The 7,077-nt window shown below is 39.1% G+C and overlaps 1 long non-coding RNA gene across 1 annotated transcript; it reads right to left on the reverse strand.

Moving 5' to 3' along the window:
* Positions 1-775: 775 nt before the first annotated feature.
* LOC128922614 (uncharacterized) lies at positions 776-3,697 on the reverse strand. The gene is made up of 3 exons (XR_008471800.1): positions 2,705-3,697; positions 1,521-2,626; positions 776-1,443 (listed from the first exon to the last, which is right to left on the reverse strand). It is a non-coding gene; the product is annotated as an uncharacterized LOC128922614 (long non-coding RNA).
* Positions 3,698-7,077: the final 3,380 nt, after the last annotated feature.

Raw genomic sequence — 7,077 nt, forward strand, 5'->3', positions numbered from 1 at the left:
CTAATTCGCCTTCGAGTAGTCCATTTCTCAGAGTTTGCGGACCAACCGCAATGAAGGGCTCTGGCCCCACCGGTCTGGTGGCCGCGGCTTTCCTAGCTAGCTGGTCTGCGAGTTCGTTGCCTTGTATACCTCTGTGTCCCGGTACCCAGAACAGTGTTAGTTTGTTGTTGCTGCACACTCTATTGAGTTTTCCAATGCAGTCCAAGGCCAACCCCGAGTTTTTCCGTAACTCGGAAGTCTCTTTAACTCAAAGTTTTCTTGTGGATTATGGTAATTCGAGTAAGGGAAATTGAACTGTCTCAATTATTATTTTTTCAGTTCATTTAAAAATATTTATTTTTCACTTAAGAATATAAAAATATATTTTAAGGGAGCGCTAATTTCTCAAACTATATTGACCACCATCTAATATGCATGTACAGGGTGTACTATCTTTTATATCGCTATGAAAATATTGAATAAAAAAATGTCTTTTGAAATGTTTTTATATTTATATTTTTGGACTATTGAAGTTAAAATCTGGAGATTATTCGATGGTTTCTGCAATAATATTGAAACAGTTTCATTAATAGTGCAATATGGGACACCACCTTGTTGAAACTAGTACCCTCACGAGACCTTATTCTTTCATTTGATATGATGTGCCAATATTTATCGATATCAATTTACATCGTCTATATTATTCTGTTTGAAATTTTTGACATTCTTCATTTAAATTGTACAAAATTGAGATTTCTAAACTCGATTATTAGTAAGTAAAAGTCAAATTTCTATATACACTATATACAAATAAATGCTGACACACCCTGTACAATTAGGAATGTACATATTTTCTTTTTTGTGTGCATTCTTTTTTTTTTTAAATCATAAATCAACATTTGTTTACAACTCTAAAAGCGCAATTTAAAATATTAAAACCGTCACACAGCAATATTCATAATGGAAAACTGTTATTACGCTGATCACAGGGTGAAACGCGAGTTTATTAGTTGAATGACCTCAGCATTGTGTCATTGTATACTAGCATATAGATTTCTTTTCATGCTAAAATCGCTTGCAATTTCGTGCTTCGTGTTCTTAAATTACAAACGTCTTGTGAATAAAATGTTTGTAAATAAATATATATGTATGTATATATGTATGTATGTATACTTGTACGAAGGTATGCAATTACATGAGAAAATCGCGCTGCCATTGTTAAACACAACAGTGCCATACATTCCGCTGCCACTACTAACCAACTGAGAGCGACAATCAGAGCTGCAGCTACAGCGAGGCATTGCCTCCATGTCAGCACTGCGCGTTTCCGGGCGACGCGCCGTCATCATCAACGTCTCCGACGTGTCTCGCGTAACACATAAATTATGCCGTTATACCTATTTATGTACCCATATAGAGCCCAATGAGCACCCTTCTTGTTGGCAGGCAGCCGGCGCTGAGGATCTAATAAGAAACAGAGTAAGCGAAGAAGAAGAAGAAGAAACTCGGGATGTTCAAATTCATATCAAAGGACGGCTTACCTAACAATCTTGATTTCTGCTGCCGCTGCTTGGCAACGGTGCCTTGTACGAGCAAGCAGCCAGTCAAATAAGTCACCCCGTCAGTCAGCCATTCATTCACTCACGCGCACACACATTCACTCGAGCATTCATGCCGGCAGTCTGACAACTCATATGTGAAGAAATGCCACTTTTTTCTTGGCATCATCCTTAGGCGCATTGGAATGCTGCTGAATGCAGCTGCTTCAGCCGTCGTCCTTTCGGCTTTTTCATTAGTCTGTTTATTTGGCACTTTTGTTGTGATATCTGTCAGCATGGGTGTCATTGTGTGTGTATATGCAACGGTGCATTCAGTGATGCAACGTCTTCACGTTCGGCGCTTGCCAATGCGCCCGGCCTTGTCCTTATCCGCATTGCATTGAATGCTGTCAACAACAATAATAAGAACAGCAATAACAGTGACAACAGAGAGTAAATTGCTGCCTGTTCGCTGCATATATCGAGCGCCACTTAGAAATTAGGAATGCCAGTCGCGTCCAATCACGACTTGCTCGCCCATATTTCTTGTCGTCAAGCTGCCACAGCTGCGCCAAGCAACAACAAGAACATGCCCAGAACATATAAATAAGTTGTTCGCGGGCACATAATTCCTGTCGTCGTCTATGAATACCTATGAGCTGGATATCAACGCTGCTTCCGCGCCTCGCGTGAACCTCTGCCGCTATCGCTGCGCGCCATTATATTTATTTCATATCCTTTTAGTGCATTCATTTTATTTGTGCCTTTTTTATGAGTTTACATTCGTTACATTTTATTTGAAGCTTAATGTGTGCAACAACAACAACAACAGGAACAAGCACGTGGTTGTTTGCATGTGCTTGTTGTTGTTTGATTTTATATTTTGTTTTTCATATTTTTTTTATTTTGCGAATTTTCATTTACTTCAGCGTCCATTAGTCTTCTCGTTTTCTATATAAATTTATTGCGCTGACATATCACCAATGAGTTTGCATGCACTGCACTTTGTTGTGGCACAAATTCACTGCTCGTGCAAACATCGCCCACTCCACTCCGCCTCACTCCTCGTCGGCGCTCCTCGGCGCGCTGCTTATCTGATGTCCTTATATCTTTTAAAAAATTTGTATTTATGGTTTTTACAAATATGCAATCGTACGTGTTCGCATTCACTATTTATTTATACTCACTTGCCAAGCTTTGCAATGCTAGCAAAGAGCTGCGTACGCATGCCTCTCTTTGTGTGAGTGGGCGAGTGCGTGTGCGGCAGTTTAACTGTGTCAATCCGCTTGCTCCCTTCACGAAAGCTGTCGCAGCAATGCCCGATTTGAATGCATCTGAGTGGATACCTCAAATACAGCCCCACTCATATACATACATACATAAATATAGATGTGAGGTTGCTAAATGGCTGACTACTTTGCAGTGAAAATGCGAATATTACTAGTAAAGCAATCGAGGAGTAATCTAGTATCTCAATATGGAAACTCTGGTCTGCAGATCGCATCAAAAGTAACGGATTCATCACACTGTATGACCATAAACTGCCATCGAGCTTGCATTAAAAAAAAAACTTTCGGATTTCAACACTCAAGGTGCTATGAAGCACTCACTTCGGATGAATAACCTCCAAAGAGAATCACGAACTTGAATTCCAGCTTGTAAAGAGATTGCAGAACTTGCAGACTAATATCAGGAAAACTTCATTTTATTTATTACCCGATGTAGAGAGTAAAATAACCTAAAATATCCTTCGTTAGATCTTCAGAGGCTTGCTGAGACCTACAGTACAGATCTTGAGCTCTCAGTATGTAAACTTAGTCTACAATCATATAAAATAATGAGAGTGCACTGAACTATTGCTATCTCTCTCTCCTTCCTTTTGTGTTCAAACAAAATCATTGCCTACATATAGGCACTTTTTAGCAAAGTCGCACACCGCCTAATGAAATTTTAACTGTTTTTTTTACCAATTTTTTTTTTTAATTTCCTGTTAAAAACAATTTAGTACAAAATTTGTATTAAAAAATCACATATTCCCTTTTCCACCAGAGAGAAAGCGAACGTGAACCAGTGTTGGCATAACTGCACCCAAAGCGCAACAATTCTCAACCGCTGATTCTTCGCTGGCATGTTGGCTACCCAACACTGCCTAACACTTGAACTACATAAATCATTTTTTATTTTCGCTTTTATGGATTTTATGTGTAACGCCGTGCGGTTCGAATCATGCTGAAGCATCACATTCAGTGGCATGGCTTGGCTTCCAAGTAAGTATATATGAACGCATCACAGCATCAATACAAATGTGCATGTGGCACAGATCCCGAGAGCGTCTGTGTGTGTGTGTGTGGAATGTTTGACAGGGATTAAAGCAGTGCATCAATCTACAAACACTTTAGTGTTCACAATGATTTGCTGACTTGTAATGCTCTGCATGCACATGCCCTGCCAAGCCGGAGCGATTTTTGTGGATTTATGCTCGCTCCACTCAGTGGATAATTCACCCGACACAGTCGACAAATCCTTACATTCGTCATCGAGTTGACTCTCTACAATGTTATTTGAATGCAAAATTATTTAAATATTTACCTATACATTCATGTATATAGTTGTATGCAAAATAGTCAAATGCAGTGGCACGCATGGCAAAGCAAAGTAGTGGTTCTCTGCGTTCGAACGCCTTAAAATATGCTAAATGCAGTTAGTTTATTTGCTGTGTGTGTTGAATTTAATAAACGACATGTTGATGAAGACTTAATTTCACACATAAATCATATTTTAAGCAAAAATATTGGTCAGTAATTGGTTAGGTTTGAAAAGAAGTTCTGAAATATACAGTAATTATTATAAATTTTAATTTTTGAATAAAATTGAGATATTTTTGTAGAGTAAAATAAGAATTTATGTGTTCAGGATTTCCATAGTTCCTCTTATATATTAAATTATGCCTGGAAATGATTCTAAATTTATACAAAATTGACAACAATCTAATTAGAAAATATATTTGTTGGAAGATTTGGCATGGTTAATCAAACAATTCGGAGCGTTACCGGTGTTTTTTTTTATAGCTTATGAGTTTAATCTCTCTTGGAACTCCCTCTATCTCCCTCTTACGACAGTCCTAACCACCATTACTTAACAAAAATTAATTTCTTAAAGCACGAAATATCGAAAAATGCAGACCTTTTGTCGTCGGTTGTGAAACTAACCCCTTCAAAAAAATACAAGATAATATATTAACAATCTTATCATTATAAATACAAATTTGTATGTGTGTAGTAAGCGATTTGTTTGAAATTATCCCCAATATAGAACACTTCCGAGTAATTTCGTCAATTTAACGAAATCAATACTTCACTTTCAATACCCCAACCACTATTTGAGCTTTTGTGCGTGAGTTGCCAACATAACACTAACAAAATATAATAACAGTTATCTTATCGCAATGCAAATACACGCATAACTGTTTCTATTTGCTCAAGTGTAAGTTACTCAACATCGTTGCTTATCTTTTTTGAAAGCAAAAAATGCATAAAACCGAAATTCCATTGGGGTGATGAAACACGACAATCGACTTTTGCCACTAAAGCGCCGACGAGCGACAGAACCGCCACAAAAACCGATAAGTTCATTAAAACAATAAATGGGAAAAGGGTGGTGTTTTAGGTCAATGCCAAATTGTTAACTCCAAATGAAGGTGATAAGAATAATAATTTTATTTGGTTATGAATAAATTGTGTGAGTTTTAGTTAAATTTAGTAATGGACTTATGATTGGACGCTACAAAAAGTTTAAGTTACAAGGGGCTTATAAGGATTTAGTCAATTTATTTTTGAGGGACAGAACAAGGTCCGATAATATTTCAATTTTATAGAAGAGTTTGTAGTTACACAGAAAACCTCGTTGAATTAATCCCGGCCAGAACCCATCGAATTTGGATCTTGATTCAAGTTTTGAGAGAGCAGGATCAAACAAATCAGATCACTGCAGCTTAGAAACTTCAAAGGCTTATTGAGTGTATTGAGTTTCTGACTTCGGGTCACGTATGTCGATCAGAAGGTTGACTCATATATATTTTATGAAGTTTTCGAGAAACATTACGTCTTGGAGAAGATCGACAAAGCATCTAAAATGAGTTTCAATACATTGAAAAGCTTCTTAGCTATCTATGCTTACCAAAAGCTTCCATAAAACCTGCTTTAAAAGCTCTTTTGTTGAAAGAAACGTGACAAGTTTCTTTAAAATAGGCATAACGGTATTTGTACAGACAAAGAAGAATGCTTTTAAAATTACCTCAAGAAATGTGTCTATGCATAAGACACGAACTGGTTATGCAAAGTAACACAAGCTCAGGTTTCTTCATTTCTGCATTCACAAAAGATTTTTTTGGTGGAGTTTGAGAGTGAATGTTTTATGTCTACTGGGGAGTACATTAAAATTTGGAACCCAATGATTGAACTTTTTTTTTTTTTATTTATAAGAATCAAAACACGATTTCCAGCAGCCCAGCAGCAGAATTCTAAGCAATGGGATTATAGCAACCACTGATTCATCTGCGTCGCCACAAATGCAAAATAAACGTTACACACAAAGCACCCTTCGTGGCTACGGCTGCTCGTCAACACCAACATCAGCTACCCCTCCCTTCGTGCGGGACACCCAACAAAGCAACGGTAACGACGCATGCGCACCGGTGGCTGTATGATCAATCCATACAGACATCGGTGGATAATGACTCTGATGGGTGTGCGTGTGTGCGCGCTGAGCATCTGGTGAACGTTACTGTTTGCAGCAGATGCGGGCTAGCGGCGCTCCGGCAAAGGTGTCAAATCGACGCTGAGTGCAACGCTCTCGCCACGAGGGATGTTTGGGCCGAGGAAGAGCGCGTGCGCAAACTCAACAAACCCAAAACAAACAAGCGTAAAATGGCAGTTGTGTTATTTTGGCGCTACTGCGCGGTGTCCAACAACAACTTACAACAATGCTCATATGAAAGAGCAATAAAAATACCGTCAACTAAATGGAATTTATGTGCCACACACATACACACGAATATAAATACATACATACATATATGTATATTCGTATAGCAAATATAACACGATGTAACAATGCGGTGCATTATGTGGAACGAGTCACTTATGGGCAAATGTACACAGCCACGGCACAGCATAAGGGGGTTGCAGTGCGGCGAGTAGGAAGCGCATTAACGTCTGACGGCACAAAACGACAGCTGCGCGACTTTGAACACACGCCATAGAAACTAGCACATACAGCACCTACCAATATCGGCCAAAGACGCAGCCGATAAGCAACGCGCCACTTACCGTCAGTCCAACCGGAGCGACCGGTGTGCAGTATTGTTTCTTCTTGACTTCTCTTCTCTCTTTCTCTCAGTTATTCATGCACAGCTGTTTAGCGTGATGACTGGGTGACTGATAAAGCCGGCACTCAAAGTGGATACTAAGTAATCTTGAGCGCCTAGCTAAGCGCGCAAACGACTCAGTGAGCGCACGGAGTTCGAGTGAGGAATGCTAACTGCTCAGCTGCCGGCGCTTAG

The sequence above is a fragment of the Zeugodacus cucurbitae genome, chromosome 6 (genome assembly GCF_028554725.1).
Source record: "Zeugodacus cucurbitae isolate PBARC_wt_2022May chromosome 6, idZeuCucr1.2, whole genome shotgun sequence".
NCBI lineage: Eukaryota > Metazoa > Arthropoda > Insecta > Diptera > Tephritidae > Zeugodacus > Zeugodacus cucurbitae.